The 24,325-nt window shown below is 43.2% G+C and overlaps 1 protein-coding gene and 1 pseudogene across 6 annotated transcripts in view; one reads left to right on the top strand and one right to left on the bottom strand.

Annotated features, from left to right (window-relative positions):
* The window catches only part of NFATC3 (nuclear factor of activated T cells 3), a 1,265,763-nt gene that overhangs the window by 51,662 nt on the left and 1,189,776 nt on the right, over positions 1 to 24,325 (top strand). The gene's annotated exons all lie outside the window — the stretch shown is intronic.
* Positions 22,460 to 23,659, bottom strand: LOC141112354 (UPF0461 protein C5orf24 homolog; annotated as a pseudogene).

The raw sequence follows: 24,325 nt of genomic DNA, 5'->3' as shown, positions 1-24,325 counted from the left end.
GAATATAGTCTTCATAGACCCTGCGTTTTCCTACCTGGCCGGAGGAAACACGATAACTGAGGACTGTGGGGCGGCAGTGTGGTGAGAGATGTGAGAGCGTTCTTTCCCTACCTCTCCTTCTCCCCTCCTGCTTTTCCTAATCTCAGCCATATCCCCTACCCATCTCATGGAGTTCCCCGCTAGATGCCCTAGGACGTTATTGACCAGTTGATGCTGGATGGATGGCTGTGTGGAGGGGTCCCGGTGGCGCTTGGATTCCTGCTTCCCCCGGCTCATCCCTGATTTACGGACGCTGACTCGCTGTAGACGGCGTTGCCTGGAGACGGGAGAGCGTGTCGGCACCGGAGTGCACCTCCCATTGGATATCTGACACGCCGGCAAGCTGTGTAGACAGAGGAAAGAGACAGGATCGTAGCGGGGAGGTGACAGCGGCAGTGTGAGAGACTCCCGCCGAACCCCCCCCCCCCTCAACTATCTGGAAAACTCGAGACCAGTACTGGCAGTACCTTTATCAAAACAGGGCTGATGAAACCGGCCATTTAAAACAGAAGATGCTGGACTTTGGTGAGAGGTATCCAATTCTTTCCTCCTGTCTGATTTGTGCTTATTTGCCAACATTTTACTCGTATTTACATTTTATGCTCTACACTTGAACAGTAGGGGCTGAGCCAAGCAGTCTTTCTGAACTTTTTGTGTCTTTGAATCATGGGAGAGAGCCCCTAAACACCACACTTTCCTAATGAACACATTATGGCATCAGTATGCCATCACAACGTACCACAAAAGTGAATCAAGCAGCTGCTGCTAAATTAAAGGAATTTACACACGGGCAGACTCCCCCAAAAAGCAACCAACAACCAGCTCATATCAGCATGTTGTCAAAATTACAGTCAGGGGCTAACCCTGCTAGGAGAAGCCAGGGTCAAGGTCAGGGTCATGCAACCCCGGCAACAGGAATGAACACTTCCATAAGGAATACACTAACAGAAGGGTTGGAGGAAACGCAGGGTGAAACAGCACTGCCTCCGAGTGCGGCAAACTCGGGAGAACTAGAACCATCACTAAAAGACATACTACAAGCAATTCCTGTAAACTCTTCATAGATGAGCTATCCACACAACTTAAAGCAATGCAAGAAGAACTGTCACTTGTGAGACATGATATGCTGAAAATACGGGAAAGAACGACGGCTTTAGAGGGGAAGGTTAGTGCACTGGAGGAATAAGTAAATCCAATTAGAAGGGAGCTGGATATCACAAAGGAGCAATTGACCAACTAAAATTTGATAAAATGGAGAATAGGATGCATAGGAAGAATATACGGATAGTAGGACTGCCTGAACGAAGTGAAGGCCTGGATCCTATTCCCTTTTTAGAAAAATGGTTTACGGAGTTGTTTGCCGACCAGTCCTTCTCCCCTTTTTTGCTTTGGAAAGAGCCAATAGGGTCCCCCCCAGACCCCCTCAGCTGGGAGCGCCCCCCAGATCTCTTTTGGTGAAATTCCTTTTTTACAGGGATAAAATGGTCATCCTAAATAAGGCCAGAGAAATAGGCAACATCAAGTATAATGGGAGCCGGGTTTCTATGTATCCGAATTTTTTCCCCGAAACTGCAGAAAGAGGGCTAGGTTTGGGGAAGTCAAGCGGAAGCTACAACGACTAAAAGTGAAATATATGCCTTGTTATATCCAGCAAGGCTATGAATAAATGCCATGGAAGAGACTGTGTTTCTTGATAACCCAGCGAGAGTGGAGGAATGGATAACATCCTGTAAGAAGAAACTTTAAAAGGGGAAGGAAAGAAGAAAAAAAGGGAAAAGAAAACGGGGGAATAGGGAATTTTTTCACCTCCCCTTCCCCTTGGGAACCTATGAATACCAAGACACTTGTTTATATATGTTTAGAAATTAACTTATTGACACTATAGGATAACATTGAGTGTATAAGATTATTACTTTTTCATGATTCAGTTTTTGGCACCAGGTTTGGGAGGGGAGATGGGTGGGGGGGAGATGATGAGGAGGGAGTTACTTGGGGGGGGGGGGGGAGTGGTATGGGAAGGGATGCAAAAGTGGGATATGTTGAGAATAGAGCTGCTAAAAACAATTGAAATCACTAGCGAGTGGAGTGGTCACATGAGGGTGCCCCCCAGAAGACCCAGTGGGTGGGAAAAAATGGGATGCAAAAAAGGTATGTAAGAGTTGTAAGTGGCGTGGAAGGCACATAAGAGTGACTGGATACACATATAGGCACGAAAGTAAAAAAAAAAGTCACGGATTTAACACATATGGAATCTCGCGAAAAGAACTCTTTTTTGTTTTATAGAGAATTAAGCTATGATGGTTAGAAATATGCACTTGAAAAATTCACTTTATGTTCTTGGAATATTCGAGGAATGGGAGAATCAGGGAAAAGAGCGGCAGTTTTTCTTATAGCAAAAACATATATGAAGCAGCCATTCTATGCCTGCAGGAAATGCATCTCACCAGGTCCTCTGCGCATCAATTGAGATGCCGAGAATATAAGACACAAATTCACTCTGTGCACACGTGTGGCCTTCTTTCCTATACAGTCCGGTAGTAGTAGTGGGGGATTTCAATATGGTAACAGACTCTGGGCTGGACAGGTTTCCCCCCTCCACACAAACTAAGTATACAGGTAATACCCGTCCAACTGCGTTTATGATGGAAACTGGACCGAGAGATATTTGGAGAACTCGGAACCCAGAGAACCGTCAATACTCTTGTTTTTCTAAGACACATTCTATACTCTCCAGAATTGACTTACTCCTGGGGATTGAGGAAATGATACCCCTGATAAAAAGCATAAATTACAATCCAAGAGGTTTGTCAGACCACTCCCCGGTGACGGCAGTACTACAAATGGGAGAGTGTCCCTTAATGAGGGAGTGGAGGATAAACCCTTTTTGGATTGAATTGTTGTGGGGTTCGGATGAAATTCTACTCCCCCTGCAAGAATTTACAGAGGGTCTGCTCCGGAGGGTCTAGCATGGGACGCCATGAAAGCCTTCCTGAGAGGCCTATTGATCTCACAAATTTCAAAAATTAAAAACAAACAAAAGTCTGGGAAAGATCAATGGGCGACAAGGTAGCAATAGTAGAGAGACAATATATTAACAACCCGTCAAATGAAAACTTAAGGGCCTGGATAGACAAACAAAACCATTACCGGTTGGTGATTCTCCAAAGATCAGAGAGTAAATATCTCTTTCAGAGACAGGTGGCCTTTGGAGAGGGGGAAATGGTGGGACGCATGCTAGTGCAATTGGTTAGGACAAATTCTCCCACCTCAGTGGTGCCATCAATCACCGCTCGGGATGAAAGAGTGACTTCCCACCCCCCAGAAATAGTGATTTAAATTTAAGGAATACTACGAAGAGCTGTTTGGGGTCACTAAAGCCTCCCCAATCTGTTTATGCTTTTCCTATCCTTTTTAAATAAACAGTTTTTTCCTCTGAAAAAGTTTTCAATACTATTATCCTATGGAGGAAGAGTCCTATAACAAATGGGGAATTCCAGCAATTGACGTTGCTATATCCTCTGTTAGCAAAAACCTGATTTGTCCAGTAGACAATGCTCATATGCTAAAGGATCCAACAGATAAGAAGTTGGAATTCCTTTTTAAAAACTATTTCACTCGCAGGTTCAGTCGTTCAGCCTGCGCTGCCAGCGATCGGTGTATCTCAGTCCTTAAAGGACCAGTTCATAGAGGTGCTCAAGCTTGTTATTCCTGATCAGCAGGCCCAAGATTTGGCCGGGATATCAAAAGCATTGTGTTTTTACAGTAGACGCTATTAAAGATTCTATTCTCCAGGCCTCACGGCTCATGCTAGGGCTGGTAAATGTGCGTAGAATCTTGTGGTTGAAAAATTGGTCAGCCGAAGCGCCATGTAAAAAGCTCTTGGCCAGTTTCCCATTTCATGGTGAACGGTTATTTGGAGACGATCTGGATAAGTATATCCAAAGACTTTTTAATGGGAAAAGTTCCCTTTTACCGGTTAAGAAGAAGTTTAAGCATTTTTTCTTTTAAACATGCTTCTTCTCCAGTGCCAGGGGCATCAGCCTCCAGGCAGTCACAACGGCATCCACTGTCAGGTTCAAGAGGTAAACCTCAGGGTCAGTCCCAGGGCCAAAAGAGGACCTGGGGGAGGAAACCCACAAAATAAAATACTAAAGCCTCCTTATGAAGGGGCACCCCCGCTCGCTCGAGTGGGGGGAAGGCTTCTACAGTTTTCAGGGGTCTGGCAGGAACAACATCAAGACAGATGGGTGGCTTCCTCAATTTCTCTAGGTTACAAACTAGTGTTCCGAGAGTTCCCGTCTCCTCGTTTTCTCAGATCAAACGTTCCCAGAGATCCAGTAAAAAAAGTCTTTCTAGCTTTGGATCATCTCTTGTCTCAAAGAGTAATATCGGTGGTCCCCTTGGAAGAGCAAGGATTAGGGTTTTATTCAAACCTTTTCAAGGTTCCAAAACCAAATGGGGATGTCAGACCCATTTTAGGTCTCAAAGATCTAAACCGGTTTTTGTATATCCGTTCCTTTCGCATGGAGTCAATCCGATCAGTAGTCTCCATCCTACAAGGGGGGGCATTTCTGGCATCAATCGATTTTCCCCGCTCGCCAGAAATGTTTACGCTCCGAGATAGAAAATCTTCATTTCCAGTTTGTAGCTCTGCCTTTCGGTCTAGCTACTGCACCTCAAGTGTTTACAAAGGTCCTGGCTCCTCCTTTTAGCCAGGTTAAGGTCTCAAGGTATAACAGTACTAGCCTACTTAGACGATCTACTCTTGATAGATCAGTCGGTAGCCCGCTTAAACCAAAGTTTGGTCACCGCAGTCCGCTACCTGGAATACCTAGGTTGGATTCTCAACCTAGAGAAATCCTCCTTAAAACCATCAAGGAGATTGCAGTACTTGGGGCTGATCATAGATACAGTTCAGAAGAAGGTGTTTTTGCCCCAGAAAAGGATCGGTTCCATAACGGAACTGATTCAATTGGTCAAAACAAAGAAGAATCCTTCTATTCGACTTTGCATGAAGTTATTGGGAAAGATGGTGGCTTCTTTCGAGGCCGTTCCTTATGCGCAGTTTCATTCAAGACAGTATCCTGTCAATTTGGAACGAGAAGGTCCAAGCTCTGGACTTACCAATGCGTTTATCCCCCGAAGTGCGTCAGACCTCAATTGGTGGTTGATATCCAGGAATATTCAAAAAGGAAAATCCTTTCTACCAGTCACCTGGAAGGTGGTAACAGATGCCAGCCTTATGGGCTGGGGAGCAGTCCTGGAGGAAGCATCTGTCCAAGGGAAATGGTCCAAATCAGAGAGGACCTTGCTCATCCAATATTCTAGAGATTCGGGCTGTATGCCTGGCCCTAGAGGCCTGGATGCTCAGACTACGGAATCGTCCTGTCAGTATCCAATCCAACAGTGCCACAGCAGTGGCCTATATCAATCACCAAGGGGGCACGGGAAGTCGTGCGGCCCAGAGAGAGGCAAATAATATACTATCTTGGGCAGAAAACAACATTTCTTGCCTATCAGCAATTTTCATTCCAGGAATCGAGAATTGGCAGGCGGACTACTTGAGGCGCCAACAATTGTTCCTGGGAGAATGGTCCCTTCACCCCGACATCTTTCTGTCAATATGTCAAAGATGGGGAGTTCCGGATATGGATCTGTTTGCGTCCAGGTTCAACAACAAGATCGACAATATTGTGCCAAGGACAAGGGATCCATTGGCATATGGAACGGATGCCTTGGTTTTTCCATGGGATCAGTTTTCACTGATCTATGCGTTCCCTCCTGTTCTGCTGCTTTTGCGCCTTTTTCGCAGGATCAAGCAAGAAGGGAAGGTGATTTTTGTGACCCAGGAGATCTTGGTTTGCCGAGATAAATGATGGCGGTAGGGGACCCTTGGACCCTACCACTGTGGCTAGACCTTCTCTCGCAAGGTCCGGTATTCCATCCTACCTTATAAACGCTAAATTTACTGGTTTGGCTATTGAGACCCACATTCTGAAAGACCGTGAGCTGTCAGCTATAGTAGTTTCTAATTTGGTTAATGCTAGGAAGCCGGCCTTCAGAGTCATATACTATAGAGTCTGGAAGGCATATGTCTCCTGTTGTGAATCCAGGGGTTGGCACCCCAGGAAATATGTCATAGGTAGGATCCTTGAATTCCTACAGATGGGATTGGAAATGAAGCTGGCCTTGAGTACTATCAAAGGCCAGGTGTCGGCCTTGTCTGTTTTTTTTCAGCAACCACTTGCTTCACACTCTCTCTGGTTCGTAACTTTATTCAGGGGGTAACACAGATTAATCCTCCAGTTAGGTCACCCCTGAAACCTTGGGACTTAAATTTAGTCCTGTCGGCATTACAAAAACAGCCTTTTGAGCCAATACGAGATATTCCCTTAGTTCTCTTGACGAGGAAAATAATTTTCTTGGTTGCCATATCTTGTGCAAGAAGAGTATCGGAATTGGCTGCTCTTTCTTGTAAAGAGCCATATTTGATTATTCATAAGGATAAGGTTGCATTGCAGCTAGGGCTGGGGAAGAAATCGATTTAAATCTTGAATCGAGTTGAGAGGTCAAATCGATTCAAAATTTAAGCAAATCGATTTTTTTTTTTTTGGACACCGCGCCGGTCCTGAGGAGCTGCGGGCAGGAGTTTTTAGGCAAGGGCCGAGGCATCGGCCTAGTCAGCGAGGCCGGACGCCGCGGACTGGGCCGAAGCCGTGGCCTCGCCTAAAAACTCCTGCCCGCAGCAGTTCCTCAGGACCGGCGCGGAGTCCAAAAAAAAAAAAAAAATTCTATTTGAATCGTGACGAATCAAGTGTGTGGTGTGTTTTTTTTGTTTTTTTTGTTTTTTTTGTTTTTTTTGTTTTTTTTGTTTTTTTTGTTTTTTTTGTTTTTTTTGTTTTTTTTGTTTTTTTTGTTTTTTTTGTTTTTTTTGTTTTTTTTGTTTTTTTTTTAAATAGCCCAGCCCTAATTGCGGCCTCATCCTAAATTTCTACCGAAGGTAGTGTCAGGTTTTCATTTAAACCAGGATATTGTTCTGCCTTCATTTTTTTCAAGAACCTTGTTCTGTGGAAGAGAGGTCACTACATTCTTTTGATGTGGTGAGAGCGGTCAAGGTCTATTTGAAAGTGAACGCTCAGATTCGTAAAACAGATATTTTGTTTGTGTTGCCAGATGGTCCCAAAAGAGGACAGGCAGCGTCGAAATCTACTATTTCTAAATAGATTTGTCAAGTGATTGTTCAAGCTTATGGTTTAAAGAAGAAAATTCCTCCTCTTCATATTAAAGCGCACTCCACCAGGGCTGGTAGTGCATCACCAAGCCTCCATGACTCAGATCTGCAAGGCCGTAACTTGGTCTTCAGTCCATACATTTACCAGATTCTATCAAGTACCATATATACTCGAGTATAAGTCGAGGCCCCTAATTTACCACAAAAAACTGTGAAAAACAGCAGCTACTGTAAGTGGAAAAAGAGGGTCAACAATGCCCATCTGTTTTATACCTCCCTGTGTCCTGTGCATGTGTCATGTATATATGTGCATGTGTCATATATCCTATGTATATGTGCATGTCATGTTCCTGTGTATATGTGCATGTCTGTGTGCATCCTACCTGTGTCCTGTGCATGCCTCAGTGTGCCGCTCTGCACCGATCAGCGTGTGCTATTACTATTCTGCGGCCATTCACTGTTCAAAAGCCGCGCCTCATCCTTGTCCATGATAGGCAGAAAACTCCATTTCCCGGCAGTCAGCCTATCACGGACATTCTCTCATCCTCATACCACGGACGAGAATGAGAGAATGTCCGTGATATGCTGTACACTGACTGCCTATCACAGACGAGGAGGAGGCGCGGCTTTTGAACAGTGAGAGGCTGCCGAGTGGTATGTAGCACACGCTGGCCGCCGTCTGCCTGCATGACACGCTGATCATGTAGGCAGAGGGCGGTGACTCGAGTATAAGTCGAGGGGGGCACTTTCAGCCCCAAAAAAGGGGCTGAAAATTTCGACTTATACTCGAGTATATAAGGTAGATGTAAAAGGTCATAAGGATATCGCCTTTTGGTGCAGTGTACTGCAGGCTGCAGTATAAGTTCTCTAGTCTCTTGGTGCCCTACTTTTTGGTGTCTCCCTCCCTTCAGTTGGCATTGCTATGGGACATCCCACATAGTAACTATTATGGCTCTGTGTCCCGTGATGTACAATAAGAAAATAGGCTTTTTATAACAGCTTACCTGTAAAATCCTTTTCTTTGAAGTACATCATGGGACACAGAGGTCCCTCCCTTCTTGGTATACACGTGTATTGCTTTGCTACAAAACTGAGGTGCTCCCAGTAGTGGAAGGGGTTATATAGGGAGTGCACTTTTTGTATTGGGGTGTGACAGTGTCCATCACCTGAAGGTGGCCTATAACCCACATAGTAACTACTGTGGCTCTGTGTGCCGTGATGTACTTCAAAGAAAAGGATTTTACAGGTAAGCTGTTATAAAAATCCTATTATGCGAGGATTGTGTCTTTGCTTTTGTAAGAAAAGTGGCTGCAGCACCTAGTGACGTTTTGGCTTCTATGAAGGGTCTTCCTGCCAGATTAGTTCTGAGCTCACGGCCCCACCACAGTCATCGGCAAGTTCAAAGGAAAGTCTGGGGGTCGCAGAAAGCAAGAGAAAAGGGAGGAGTGCTTTTCTGTACTCTTACACAGCCCGAGAAGTCTCAATGACTTGCCGCTTCCAGTGGGAGGTAGACTACAGTCTTTCCTTCCACAGTGAGAAAATTATGACAATCCTGTACGTTCGTAATCTTGTCAGCAAGGGGTACGAAATAGTTTTTTTTCAGAGGCCCATCCAAGAAGGTATTTTGTGACGTATATTCAAAAAAAGTTGTAAAAAATGTTGCCGTTAAAGAACCTGTTTCAGGACCTGATACTTCAAAGCGTGATTGTACTGGTCCCTGCAGGAGAAGAGCGAAGGGGGTTTTTTGCCCATATATTTCTGGTGGGAAAACTCAAAAAAATTCTACTTAATCAATCTGTAGCCCTTTAACAAGGCGGTACTATACTAAAAGTTGCGGATGGATTTGATTTTTTTTTTTTTTCCTGTCAAACCTGCTGTTTCCAGTCATGGTATCTATCAACCTAAGGGACGCATATCTCCACATTCCAATCGGAGAGCACTCCCAAAGGTTTTTGAGATTGGCCCTGAGATCAGGGCAGCAGGTCCAGCACCTTCAGTTCAGGGCTTTGCCTTTCGGCCTGCAATTCTCTTCCCGCCTTGCCACAAAGGTGATGGCGGAGGCCTTAAATCCATAAAGCAGAACTCCAGCTTTATTGCCCCAAAACAGATGCATTGTGCATGTAAATGAATCGCAACCCCTCACCATCATTTTATATGTATCTTAATCTTGCCTCATTTGGCTATATACAGCAGGTTTCTGTGTCTGTCGCTCCTTCTCCTGGCTGAATTTCAAAGTTCTCTGACTTCCTGTTTCCTTCCAGTGCTGATACTATGTCACATCATGCTTTGAGACTCTGTAGTTTCAGGGCAGGCTATGGGAGTAACTTGTAGTAGTTATGGGAGTTGATGTGGGTGGGTCCTAGGGTTACTGTGGGTGTTTCTGGGCCTTAATGTAGGTGGTGAATGAAGAGTGTTTGAATTCTGCAGTGAACAGAGTGCTGTACATCAGGAAGTGTAACCTTACAAACCATCTCTTGGACAAGAAATGTGCTATTCTAGCTATAAAGGGCACACAAATATAAGACTGATCACACAATCATGTGTTTTTTTTTTTTTTTTTTTTTTTTTTTTTTTTCTGCTCTGATCTTTTTAACAGAAAAACAGCAAGTTGTCTTTGAAGGCATGATTTGTAATGTGTATGTAGTGTTTGCACACACCTAAAACTCAACTTGGTCACACACAAATCTTTGATTGTTATAAACTGTATGTGTTGTCCTCAAACTCACTGCATTCTCGCACTTTACACTTACTCATTATACTCAGTCTTTGCTGTGACTACCTTCTCCCTTATTTAATTGATTAATCACCCATTAGTGTGCATTCTCAGCGTGCCCAGCTTACTTAAAATCACCATGTCTTTTCAAATACCCCTATTTTATGCTGTTCTACAGGTTTTTTTTTTTTTTTTATTGAATTATGAATAGTTTGATTCAAGTTCATCTAAATGTAATATTGCCTTCACTACAAGATGTGCCCGTTGTGTATGCTTTATGAACTGTTTGTAGCTTACATATAGTATTAACATAAGTGCAGCGCAAAACATTGACATACTGCAATGCATGCAATGTGACCATGAACTCAGTAAAACCTTGTATCGCACTGTAATTAACCACTTAAGGACCGAGCCTCTTTTTGAGATGTGGTGTTGACAAGTTAAATTTTTTTTTTTTTTTTCTTTGCTAACACCCTAAAGAATAAAATGGGGGTCGTTGCAATACTTTCTGCCACACTGTATTTGCGCAGTGGTCTTACAAGCTCACTTTTTTTGGAAAAAATACACTTTTTTTAAATTAAAAAATAAGACAACAGTAAAGTTAGCTTAATTGTGTTTTTTTTTTTTTTTTTTTATGTTGTGAAAGATAATGTTACACCGAGTAAATTGATACCCAACATGTCATGCTTCAAAATTGCACCCACTCGTGGAATGGCGACAAACTTTTACCCTTAATCTCCATAGGTGACGTTTAAAAAATTCTACAGGTTGCATGTTTTAAGTTACAGAGGAGGTCTAGGGCTAGACTTATTGCTCTTGCTCTACCGATCACGGAGATACCTCACATGTGTGGTTTGAACACCGTTTTCATATGCGGGTGGTGCTACTCACATATGCGTTCGCTTCTGCATGCGAGCTTGACAGGGCGTGTTTAAAAAATTTTTTTTTTTCTTATTTATTTTACCTTTTACAAAAAAAAAAAAATAAGTATAAAAAATAAAAATTGTCACTTTTATTCCTATTACATGGGATGTAAACATCCCTTGTAATAGAAAAAAAGCATGACAGAACCTCCTTAAATATGAGATCTGGGGTCAACAAGACCTCAGATCTCATATTTACACTTGAATGCAATAAACTAAAAAAAAAAATAAAAAAAAAAAAAAAATAAATAAATAAAAATGGCCCTTTATCAGGGGGAAGTGACGTTATGAAGTCGCTTCCGCCCTGCATTGTTATGGAGATGGGCGGGGGCCATCTTCTCACTCGTCTCCATGCCCAGCAAGGGTGAAGATCTGATCGCCAACGGCTCGGGTAAGAGGCGGAGGGTACCGGAGCGTGGCGGGAGGGGGGTGGCCCTCTTCCGCCACCTATAAAAGTGATCTTGCGGCGAATCCGCTGCAGAGACCACTATTATCAGAAACTGAACCGCCAGCAGAACAAGATGATACCGGGATTACGCTGCTGCCATAAAGATATCCCCCTTCAAAGTAAGGACGTATATCGGCGTGTGGCGGTCTGGAAGTGGTTAAACCAGTGTAAATATAACGGATACACTTATTGACTAAAAGATCAAAGTGAAAACTAGTTGCTCTAACTTTTAAAGCATAATATACAGCAATGCATATAGTGAGTCCATAGATATAAGTCCATAAATAAACCATATAAGCTTCTGAAAGAATGGTCAAACATTTTTCATAGACGCACTCCTAAATCTTGTAGACAGCCTTCCCAGAAGAGTTGAAGCTGTTACAGCTGCAAAGGGTGGGGTAACTCAAAATTTAACCCTATGGACTAAGACGCCATTCAACTTCATGTGCGAGAAAAGGCAGGTGTGTGTGTCTACACACCCCGGTTAAAATGTCAGGTTTCTGTGATGTAAAAAAATGAGGCAACGATAAATCGCTTCAGAACTTTTTCCACCTTTTTTTTTAATGTGACCTATAAACTGTAAAACTCAATTAAAAAAAATGGAAATCTTTTCGGGGGGGTAAAAATACAAAACTAAAAAAATGTGTTTGCTCAAGTGTGCACACCCTCTTTTATAACTGGGGATGTAACTGTGTTCAGAATTAAGCAATCACATTCAAACTCATGTTAGTACACACCTGCCATCATTTTAAAGCGCCCCTGATTAACCCCAAATAAAGTTCAGCTGTTTAAAGCGGAATTCCAATATAAAAAAAAAATTTAAAGTCAGCAGCTACAAATACTGCAGCTGCTGACTTTTAATAATCAGACACTTGCCTGTCCCACGGTCCAGCAATGTGGGGCAGTCGTCTCCCCCTCCTCTCTGCGGCACCAGCTTTGTCACTGTGGGCGCCCAGCTGTGGCTTCACAGACAGGCATGCACTGCGTATGCGCGAGTCGCACTGTGACTGGCCGGGCAATCATATGGGACCTGTGACGTGTCCCAGATGATTGCCGAGAGGGAGGGGGCGAGAGGTGATCTCCCTTCTGGTGCCGCGGAGCCCCGGGAGGAAATTGGAGCTGGAACCCTCTAAAAAGAGGTCTTCAGCTCCCCCCCTCCCCCCCCAAAAAAAATTGCATGCCAAATGTGGCATGTCAGGGGGTCACCTTCCTTTAAAGCAGAAGTTCCATTTTTGGGTGGGACTCTGCTTTAAGTAGGTCTTTCCTGACATTTTCTTAGTCGCATCCTACAGCAAAAGCCATGGTCCGTAGAGCGCTTCCAAAACGCCAGAGGGATCTCATTCTTAAGGCCTCTTTCACACTGCTGCGACTTGTAAGTTGCGCGATTTTGTGGCTGTGATTTTGTTTAAACTTGAGATCTATGGACCTTAACTCACATCCAAGTCGGACAAAAGTACTATAGGGACTACTTTAAAGTTGGTGCAACTTGAAGTCGCACAGATATGAATGGTACTCATTGGAAATCATGGGGTACCACTTGTCATGCGACTTTGCAGTCCCAAGTCGCAGGACAAGTCACACACGTGTGAAAGGCGACTTAAGGGATCAGTCAGGAGAAGGGTACAAAAGATTTTCCAAGGCATTCGATATACTTTGGAACACAGTGAAGACCGTCATCCTAAAGGTAGAGAAAATATGGTACAACAGTGACATTACCAAGAACTGGACGTCCCTCCAAAATTGATTAAAAGGCGAGAAGAAAACTGGTCAGGGAGCCTGCTAAGAGGCCTACAGCAACATTAAAGGAGCTGCAGGAATATCTAGCAAGTACTTGGCTGTATGGTACACGTGACAACAATCCCCCGTATTCTTCAAATATCTGGGCTATGGAATAGAGTGGCAAGACGGAAGCCTTTTCTTATGAAGAAAAACATCCAACCCCGGCTAAATTTTGCAAAAACACATCTGAAGTTTCCTAAAAGCACGTGGGATAATGTGTTATGGTCTGTTGAAACCAAGGTTGAATTTTTTGGCCGTAATGCCAAAAGATATGTTTAGTGCAAAACTGCACATCGCCAAAAGAACACCATACCCATAGCCAAGCATGGTGGTGGCAGTAGAGCTGCACGATTCTGGCCAAAATGAGAATCACAATTTTTTTGCTTAGCATAAAAAGATCACGATTCTCGCGACGTAAAATCTTTCAAATTATACAAAAAAATTGGCCTAACTTTACTGATTAGTTGTGGTGGTTTTTTTTTTTTTTTTCCAAAAAAATTGCATTTGAAAGACTGCTGCGTACAGTGTGACATAAATTATTGCAACAACCACTATTTTATTCTCTAGGATATATATATATATATATATATATATATATATATATATATATATATATATATATATATATATATATATATATATATATATATATATATATATAATCTGTGGGGTGATCTGAAGAGGGCTGTGCACAGGAGATGCCCATGCAATCTGACAGATTTGTAGTGTTTTTGCAAAGAAGAGTGGGCAAATATTGCCGAGTCAAGATGTGCCATGTTGATAGACTCGTACCCAAAGAGACTGAGTGCTGTAAGAAAATCATAAGGTGCTTCAACAAAGTATTAGTTTTAAGGGTGTGCACACTTATGCAAACCTATTTTATTTTTACACGTCCACCCCCACCTAAAACATTTCAGTTTGTTCAACTGAGTTGTATAGTTTATACGTCGCATTTTAAAGCGGAGTTTCACCTAAGTTTGAGAGGGGGTTTTTGTCAGGGGAATTTTAAGCTTCTCCCTATAAGCATATAATTTCTTTGCGCTTAAAAGCACAAAAACAGCTCTCTCATATAATGCCGGGAAAGCGCACTTTGTATCTCTCCAAGTAACACAGACTGATGCTGGTATCACCTCAAGTTTAGTAGAATCCTCCACAGAGATTAGCCAGGCTCCTTTTTTATTTATACTAAAAACATGGATAACAAAAGAAGGTGGTGGCCTCAGAATCGGCCAATCTCTCTCTCTCTCTCACACACACGCGCGCGTATGTATTCAAATAGAAATACAGTAGTGACGTGTGCAAAACCATGCGGCAAGCACATGGCTCTGAACACGATCGTGTGCACACTCCCACTGCTACCAATGACGCGAGCCATACTCTATCATGGCTATCAATTTTGTATGGTTATGCTATGGTTCCCATGCACGGAGTTCTGCTTACTTAGGAGTTTAAATGCGATTTGCCATGGAGTGGCCAGTCCCTTGGTGAGGCATAAACAAACATCCTTAACCTCCCTGGCGGGTTTCCCGAGTGTGGCTTGGGGTTAAATTTCAGTACCATTAGCGGTAACCCCGAGCCACACTCGGGATTGCATTGCAGGATCCTGGTGTTAGGTTACTTACCTTGTCCCCAGGATCCTGCGATGGGGCCCCCCCCCCCCCCCGCTGTGTCCGTGGGATCTGTCCTCCGCCCGAAGCCTGTGTGCGCCAGGTTGTGTTCCCTGCGAACGTCGGGACGCACGGGAGTGGAGCCTGGCTGCAAATTCAAAAAATGTAAAAATCATAACACATACAGTACACTGTAATCTTACAGATTACATTACTGTATGAGATTATTTCACATCCCTTTTGTCCCTAGTGCTTTGTCCAGTGCCCTACATGCAGTTTTATGATATATACTGTTCTTTCTGCCTGGAAACTGGTGATTGTCCATAGCAACTAAAGTGTCCCTTTACGTCAAAAGTGGTTTTAGACCAGCTAGAAAACAGCGATAGTAAATTAGACGACTTTCAGAATTGAACGATAGGGAATCGTGGGGAAATTCATTTTTGTTTTTTTATTTTTTTTTAGAATTATTTATATTATATTATAATTTTATTATTGTGTTTCAAACTTTATCATACCCAGGATATCTACTAGACTCTTGTTTGGACAGATTTAAGTGTGTTATTGCTAAGAATTACAGATCTTTAAAATAAAACGTCAAATTTCTATGCAAAATAATTGTACCGCTTTGAGACACAATGGGGGACATATGACAACATACATTAATAAAAATTTCCACAACATCTTAAATGAAAGACCACCTCTCCACCCCTCGTTTTTGGATATTTAAAAAAAAATTACACTCTAACTTACCTTTTTTGGAAGTACTAAGAGTACTTCCGATCCAGCCGGGCCGCGGCCGAGGAAGTAGCATCCTCTTCTGCGGTGAGCCCCCCCATTGTCTTCTGGGACGTGTGTGTGTCCCAGAAGACAAGCTGGCCATTCACAAAGCGCTGCAAGAGTCGCTCATGTGCAGTCAGAAACCGGCAGTGGAAGCCCCAAGACTCCACTGCCGGTTTCCCTTAGTTGGATCCGATGGATGGATTGGCCTCGGGTGGGTGACATTGTGGGCTCCCTGGACAGGTAAGTGTCCTTATCAAAAGTCAGTGTTTGCAGCTGCTGACTTAAAAAAACAAAATATATATATAAATTTCGACTGGAACACTGCTTTAACCACTTCAGCCCTGGAAGGATTTACCCCCTTCCTGACCAGAGCACTTTTTACAATTTGGCACTGCGTCGCTTTAACTGCTAATTGCGCGGTCATGCAATGCTCTACCCAAACGAAATTTGCGTCCTTTTATATATAAAATAGAGCTATCTTTTGATGGTATTTGATCACCCCTGCGGTTTTTATTTTTTGCACTATAAACAGAAAAAGACTTGAAAAGAACGATATTTTCTACTTTTTGTTATAAAAAAAAATCCAATAAACTCAATTTTAGTCATTTATTTAGTCCAAAATGTATTCAGCCACATGTCTTTGGTAAAAAAATGTCAATAAGCGTATATTTATTGGTTTGCGCAAAAGTTATAGCGTCTACAAACTAGGGTACATTTTCTGGAATTTACACAGCTTTTAGTTTATGACTACCTATCTCATTTCTTGAGGTGCTAAAATGGCAGGGCAGTACAAAACCCCCCCAAATTACCCCATTTGGAAAGTAGACACCCCAAGGAAATTGCTGAGAGGCATGTTGAGCCCATTGAATATTAATTTTTTTTTTTTTTTTTGTCCCTAGTGATTGAATAATGACAAAAAAAAAAAAATTACAAAAAGTTGTCACTAAATGATATATTGCTCACGCAGGCCATGGGTATATGTGGAATTGCACCCCAAAATACATTTAGCTGCTTCTCCCTGAGTATGGGGATACCACACGTGTGGGACTTTTTGGGAGCCTAGCCGCGTAAGGGGCCCCGAAAACCAAGCACCGCCTTCAGGATTTCTAAGGGGGTAAATTTTTGATTTTCACTCCTCACTACCTATCACAGTTTTGAAGGCCATAAAATGCCAGGACAGTTCAACCCCCCCCCTCAAATGACCCCATTTTGGAAAGTAGACATCCCAAGCTATTTGTTGAGAGGCATGGTGAGTATTTTGCATCTCATTTGTTTTTGAAAATAAAGAAAGGAAAGAAAAATGCATTTTGTTTTCTTTTTTCAATTTTCAAAACTTTACAAAAATCGAGGTCTGCAAAATACTCACCATACCTCTCAGCAAATAGCTTGGGGTGTCTACTTTCCAAAATGGGGTCATTTGGGGGGGGTGGGGGGGTTGGGTTGTGCATCTGGGCATTCCATCGCCTCCAAAACTGTGATAGGCAGTGAGGAGTGAAATCAAAAATTTACACCCTTAGAAACCCTGAAGGCGGTGCTTGGTTTTTGGGGTCCCATATGCGGCTAGGCTATCAAAGTCTCACACATGTGGTATCCCCGTACTCAGGAGAAGCAACAGAATGTATTTTGGGGTGTAATTTCACATATTCCCATGGCATGTTTGAGCAATATATCATTTAGTGACAACTTTGTGCAAAAAAAAAAAAAAAAATTGTCTTTTTCCCGCAACTTGTGTCAAAATATAAAATATTCCATGGACTCGACATGCCTCTCAGCAAATAGCTTGGGTGTCTACTTTCCAAAATGGGGTTGTAACAAGCCCCTTGCTCGCTCGGTTCCACTCTCCTTACACTCCTCTGCTGCTATAGAATCAGATCGCAGATCGCAACATCTGATTGCTCGGTCATCCAATGCTCCGGGATTAGAACCACAGCTATGTGCCGTTCCAACCCAGTTGTGATAGCTCAGAACAAACACCAGGCAGGCTGTATGTAAGTTCAACCAGTCACATATTTATTCATTTTTGGCACACACACTTTAGAAATTATAAAGTCATTTTAAAGAGAGGTGTTTTTTTTTTTTTTTTTAACACTTTCCACCTAGATGATATTACATCTATATCCACAACTACTTTATTACTTAACTTAAAGGGCACAATGCACCTTTGTTGAACAATTGGAGCACCAGTTGTTGTATTTTCATTTTGAATAAAAATATTCACCACCAGTCAGTTTTATTCAATTTTTGAACATATACAGGTTTTAGAAGCAATTCTATAAGGATACTAGGCAATACATTCACTACAAAGAAAGAAAAAAATAAAAAAAAAATTTTGTCTCCATAAAGGCAGCGCCATACTACTCCTGCTTTTTTACCATTTTTTAATACTTTCCACTTAGGTGGTATTGTATGTGTAGAGGCAGCAGCCATATCCATAACTAAAACATTCAATTAATTGCGCGGATTTACCCCATACACCTACTATCAACCAGGACGCTATCTTTATTGACAGGAATACAGTCTTATTTATACAATAAAAGAGGAGGTGCAGACCTGCTCATGTTACTCTAACAATACAGCTGTAACCTAATTAACCTAATTAACATGAGCTAATTAATCCCTTTAGACCAGTGTTTCTCAACTCCAGTCCTCAAGGCGCCCCAACAGGTCATGTTTTCAGGATTTCCTTCAGATGAAACAGCTGTGGTAATTACTAAGGCAGCGAAACTGATCTAATCACCTGTGCAAAATGGGGATGTTTGGAATTGGGTACAATGGCATTTGGTGGCAGTGTACAAAAATAAGGGAATTTTGGGACGATACAAGGAAAATCATTGGGGAGATAACCCAAATAGCAGTGCTGGACGATCCATGGGCATGCCTGTTTCATGGATTTAGAATGCCAACTGAATCATATTTGAGAACACTAGTACCACAAATGTTGAATGCAGCAAAAAGTCTGTTTGTAAGTCACTGGCAGGAGAAAAATGGTCCAACAATACAAGAATGGTACGACAAAATTAATGAAATCCAGAACTTAGAATATCTGAGATGTGCGGAGGAAGCGGGGTTGGGGGAGTTGGAGGAAAAATGGAAGAGGTGGCAAAAATGTAAAAGTTCACTAAGGGCGGTAGAGGTCTTGAGAATCCAATAGATCCTGCTAAGGTGAACCAAGGAGAAGGAGAGATGGGGATCGGGCAACAGGAGTGGTGTCCATTGGGGGGGGGGGGAATTCAGTTAGTTTGGAGGTGTATAGAGGAAAGAAATATAGGACTTCGAGAAGAGGGGGTGGATTGGGGGGAGGGCGGGTGGGGAAGGGAAGGGGGCTTGACTAGTGGGGTTCAAGTTACGACTTTACGGTTACATTTCAGGTAGGACTGTTCGATGCTACAAACAAGTAGATAGATAGATACAAAAGAGATCTGTAATATGGAAGGAAAAATAATAAGAGACAATAGTGTATTAAACGCCACTATGATGTGAGTAATGAGTCGGGAAAGTATTGACCGTAAAGGTGAAACTTTTGCCCCCGAAAATGGACACCGATGTGGCAAAAGGGGAAAAAAAAAAAAAAAATCACCTGTGCAAAATAATGGTAAACCTGAAAACATGACCTGTTGGGGCGCCTTGAGGACTTGAGTTGAGAAACACCGCTTTAGACAGCCTAGATGACTCAGACATGACCTTTAGGCCAGACTGGCCGTCTTGTAGTTCAGAAAACACAATCAACATAGACTCTTCTTCACACAATAGCAGAGTTAATTAACACAAACAACAATGGGGATCTAATGACTCTTAGATCCCATAGTAGCCTTTTTACAATACACATTTTAGCAGACAACAGATTGACAGGTGTTGGAATATACATCAGCATCTCCTAACAGTATCTGTCCCAGCATTATGAATCAGCCACTATTTCTAATATGGCAAATCCAGGGTCCCCAGAGTCTGTGTGTCCTGGGGGACCAAGACCCGAATCCACAGTAATACGGCCTCAAGGGTCCACAGGCATACAGCTCACAAAGAGCACCGTTCCCCCAAATGCAAGGGCCCACGATCGATTGGCAAGAGGCTAGCATACAGTCCCCTCCAAAAGTCTCTCTCCCGGCTAGGTCTGTCACAGGGGTCATTTGGGGGGGGGGGGGGGGTGTTGAACTGTCCTGGCATTTTATGCACAACATTTAGAAGCTTATGTCACACATCACCCACTCTTCTAACCACAAAGCCCTTTCTGACACTATTTGTTACTATTTGTTGTTTTTTTGCAAGAAAATTACTTTGAACCCCCAAACATTATTTATATATATATATATATATATATATATATATATATATATATATATATATATATATATATATAATTTTTTTTTAAAGCAAATGCTCTACAGATTAAAATGGGGTGGGTGATTTTTCAAACGCATTTTTTTGGGGAAAAAAAAACTGCCTCCCCGCGGGAGGCAGGTCACGTACCAGGTACGTGATTTTGCCTGCCCGTGCCATTCTGCCGCAGTATATCTGCGTTAGGTGGTCGGCAAGTGGTTAAGGTGGAAAAAGTTCTGAAATTATTTCTGTCTCCTTCTTCTTCCTTTTTTTTTTTTTTTTTTTTTTTTTTTTTTTTTTTTTACATCCGACACCTGACATTTTAACACAGGTGTGTAGACTTTTTATATCCCGTGTGTGTGTGTGTGTGTGTATGTGTATATTTTAGAAGGCGGGCCATTGGCTAGCCTGTATTCGTAGGAGTAGTCCGGGGCTTGTAACCCCCCCACCTTCTCCCTGCGATTGTGGGCTAGCATTTCTGGGTTCAGTGCAGTGTTGCGGTTGACTACGTCACTTCCGGTTTCCGTACGGCGGTAGAGGAAGGCAGTGTGGACGCTTTCACTATGTCATATGTACCTGTTACCTGTGAACCACTGCAAACTCACCATCAGTAGGGGGTGGGGCATGGAACATAAATTTGGCAATTGGCGCCTGTCCCTGAGTCATCAGGTTGGATTGCTCGGAATTCATGGCTTTCCTTCCACTTTCCTCTGTTCATTTGATTAGTCCACCATGCCTGTCTATCGGACAGATTCAGGGGGGAGTCTCTCTCTCTCTCTCTCTCTCTCTCTCTCTCTCTCTCTCTCTCTCTCTCTCTCTCTCTCTCTCTCTCTCTCTCGCTGGGGCCAGACCTTAGAGAACCTGAGGTGGTGTTGCAAGCAGCACCTTACTGGTGGCGGTCAGGGTCTGCTGCACCGAGGTTTTGGGGGGGGTGGCAGGCCTGGTAGCAAGCTGCCACTCCAGCACCTGGGCTCATTGTCATAGGAATCTTACTGGCATTCCCAGGCACACTACCATCTCTTGTTTTCACAGCTTGGCAGCCACAATCACATTACCAGTTTCATTCAGGACAGGCGGGTGGAGCACCACTAGCCTGGTTCCACCAGGTCAGCACGTTGCACGCTTCAGGTGTTCGCTTCCTTATCAGTGTTATTGCTGGCTCGTACTGCCCCATCATTTCAGTGCGTACTTTATGCTTTGTTGCAGGTGGATTCTACTTTTACGTGCTGGAACAGCAAGGTGCGTTCAGTGTTTCTTTTAGTCAGGGTAATTCAGCTAGGTGCATTGCATACCAGGATTTGTCACATCTATGGATCCGTGTGGTTTCTCGCCCATACATCATACATTGCATGTCACTTTCATGCCTATTGTCTGCCTACCACAGTCTGTAGGTGCCAAGCCCTAAGTGTTTGTTTTTTAATTGCCTGTCTGGCGCTGCAGGTTACTCGGGCTTGCTCATCACACACACACAGGGGGTCACGGTCACTAGGTTCCCATGCACTGTTTCAGTTTCTTTCAGCACCACACACTGTTTTGCATAGGTTGCTTGGTAGGGTATTGGTAGTGGTTAGTCTAACGATCTCTAGTTGGTGTTTCCTCAGATTTGAACATGTCACACGTATCAGAGTGACAAATTTGCCTTCATCCTTCCTACTCCAATAGGGCTCGTAGCACGGAAGCACTCCATCCCTGAGAAACTGGACTATTTTAAAACTCATAGCTAAGCTCCAACGCAGGGGCATTCCGTTCTCGGCCATGGCTAGGAAAGCAGAGTTGTAAAGACTTCTGTTTCCAAGCCCAGCCACAGCCATCCACCAGTGCAGAGCACATGTCGTTGCTCACATCTGACTTGGATCCATACAGTTTTAAATACGCGTTCCACTTCAGTTCAGCAATTACAGGATAGGATGGACGTGATGGAGGCCCATTCAGCCACAGTAGAATTTTCAGAGGCTTCTATAGGCCATGTGCCATTTGCAACCTCTGTAGGTAATACCAGTGTGCCGTTACCACTTGCTATTTCTTCACCACTATCAGTACTACCTTCCGTATCTCCTGCACACTTCATCCCAGCCAATCTGAAAAAAGACATTCTGGAGGGGAAGGACATTAACCTGGCATCCCTGCTCATAGCTCCACAGGTCATTGTTGAGAACAAGCCTTATGGTGGTTTTCAAAACCAGGGATCCGAGGCTTAATCGCAAGCTGAGCATAGCCAAATTTGTTCTCTCCTTTGGGATTTATATTGACGTTATTTGTGCTGCCAGTCCTGGCAGGAGAGAGGCGTTCAACCTGTATCTCCACAAGGTTGTGGATTTAGCCCACAAATATAGCAGTTCTACATTTTACGATTACCACCGGTCATTTTCGGCAAAAATCGCTGCACTTGGGCGCAGTTTCAGTTAGTCACATGTTGGAGCAATATAGACATGGAGCTATTCTATGGGCATTTCGCCAGTCAGAAGTCTCCAACTTGTGGTAATTGCCAATCATCTGCCCATACCTCCAATTGGTGTCCTAACCTGGAACATCCCATACCTACCGGGTTTAATTTTTATGGCTGTTTTAGCATTTCATAACATAACTTTAAACACACAAACACACACACACACACACATTCATATTTTCTAAACTAACATTGCATGCAAAGTTTTTAAAAAAGCAAACTACCCCCTCATCTCTCAGCCAAATAAGTTATACAAGCCATCACACACAAATAGAAAAGGGCAATATGTATGCGAATGGTGCAGAGACACAACCTGCTACTATGCCATATTGAAGTGTGATGCATTTGAACAGAATTTCTAGTCTAAAGTAATTTTTAAAGACAACTGTGTGATGATATAAGTATCTGATATTTTCTCATCCATACTAAATGACTTTTACTCAACAGGGTGTTTTATATTGGTATCCACAACAGAATGGAGTCCTCTGTTAAGTGCTGTGGGGTAGGGGAAAGCTGCATTGTTATTTGTGTAACCTAGATTTGCAAGCCGTGATAGAGCTTTAATGCTACCTGGAGGTCTCCCTGGGCTGACTTTGTATCCTGTGGCTTTGGTTGTGCCCAGTGGTCTGCCAGGATTTGTCTTAAAGCCGGCAGCTTTGGTGGTCCCAGAGGTCTTTCCGGTGCTGGTTCGGTACCCTGCCAGTTTGGTTCCAGAAGGTCTTCCACGCTTTCCAGACCTCCAAGGGTTTTCTTTTTCTTTAAATCACTTTTTGTGTCCAGATCTCTGCTGGTTGTGGTCTGCAAATGTGCCTCATTTATAGTTTCTTGTGTCTGACGGGGGATGGACTTTTGGCTAACAGTATGGCTGTATTTTCTCTGCTGGGTGGTGTACAAGCCAAACTGTTCTACACTTCTCATGCTGTCTTGGCTGAGGCAAGAAGATTTTCCACTTTCACAAAAAGTCACATTATTGTTAGTGACAGGACGCATCATTTTCTTCATATTTTGTGCATCCAGAACAAATGGATCGGAAACACCAGTGCAGGTAAAGGATTCACGTACATGCATTCCAGGCAGATCCTGACGTCTGAACATGACAATGCTGGTCAACTTATACTTAGAAGAAAGTCACAATATTGTATCTGCTAATTGTTCTTCTAGTTAGGTGCCATCAGTGACTGGCCACATACAGTGCATAAGGGCAGCTGCCTTGCAGCTTATTAAATTGAGGTTCTTCCACACTCAGCTCCTGCCGCCTTTATCCTGCCAGCGCTGCGGTACCAAGGTGGCCGTCTTGTGAAGCGGACCTTTGGCTTCCAGGCCGTTGGAGAAGCAGAGGGAGGAGGGAGAGGGGAGGATGTAGTAGAGAAGGAGGGGGCGGTAAATATGTCAAAATCCTGAGCGCCGACTCTTCCATAACTGTTTTAGAGTGCAGCCCAAATCGGCCTGTCCCATCAAGTCATCCAGCTCATCATGACTGAGCCGAGTCAACATAGTCAGGTTCAGATTTCTGGTTGTTACACCACCCATCTCCAGCTCTTAGGCATTTTCTTGTGGAAGGTTTTTCTGATGGGTTTCATACGGGCCTCATCACTTTACCTTTTTGGAGTCTTTTGAGTGTGCTAAATTTGTTATCTGCTGACAAGAATGCCCAGTTAGTGGATGAATTATTACAGATAGTTAGCCAAGGGGTTTGTCAAAGGGCCATTTTCTTGTTCACCATTCAGCATGTGGAGAGTTGGCACCATCGGTGTGGTAAAGGGTACATTTTCAAATACATTTCAGTTAATCTATGACTTATCTGCTCCTCATTCATCACACATACCTAGTCTAAATTCTATCATTCCATCAGAGGAGTTTTCACTGCAATATTCATCAGTAGACTTGGCCATTCAGCACATTTTACAGTCTGAAGGCATCCGAAATATATTCTTTGGATAACCATGTGCCCCTACCAGACTCCTTCCCATCAAACCTTCCCTCCTGGCAATGGCATGGGTTCAAATAGCGGGACCAGTATTATTTTGCCACAAAATTGACTT

Source organism: Aquarana catesbeiana, linkage group LG11 (genome assembly GCF_042186555.1).
Source record: "Aquarana catesbeiana isolate 2022-GZ linkage group LG11, ASM4218655v1, whole genome shotgun sequence".
NCBI lineage: Eukaryota > Metazoa > Chordata > Amphibia > Anura > Ranidae > Aquarana > Aquarana catesbeiana.
The sequence above is the reverse complement of the archived record's forward strand: the minus strand, read 5'-3'. Positions and strand labels throughout refer to the sequence as shown.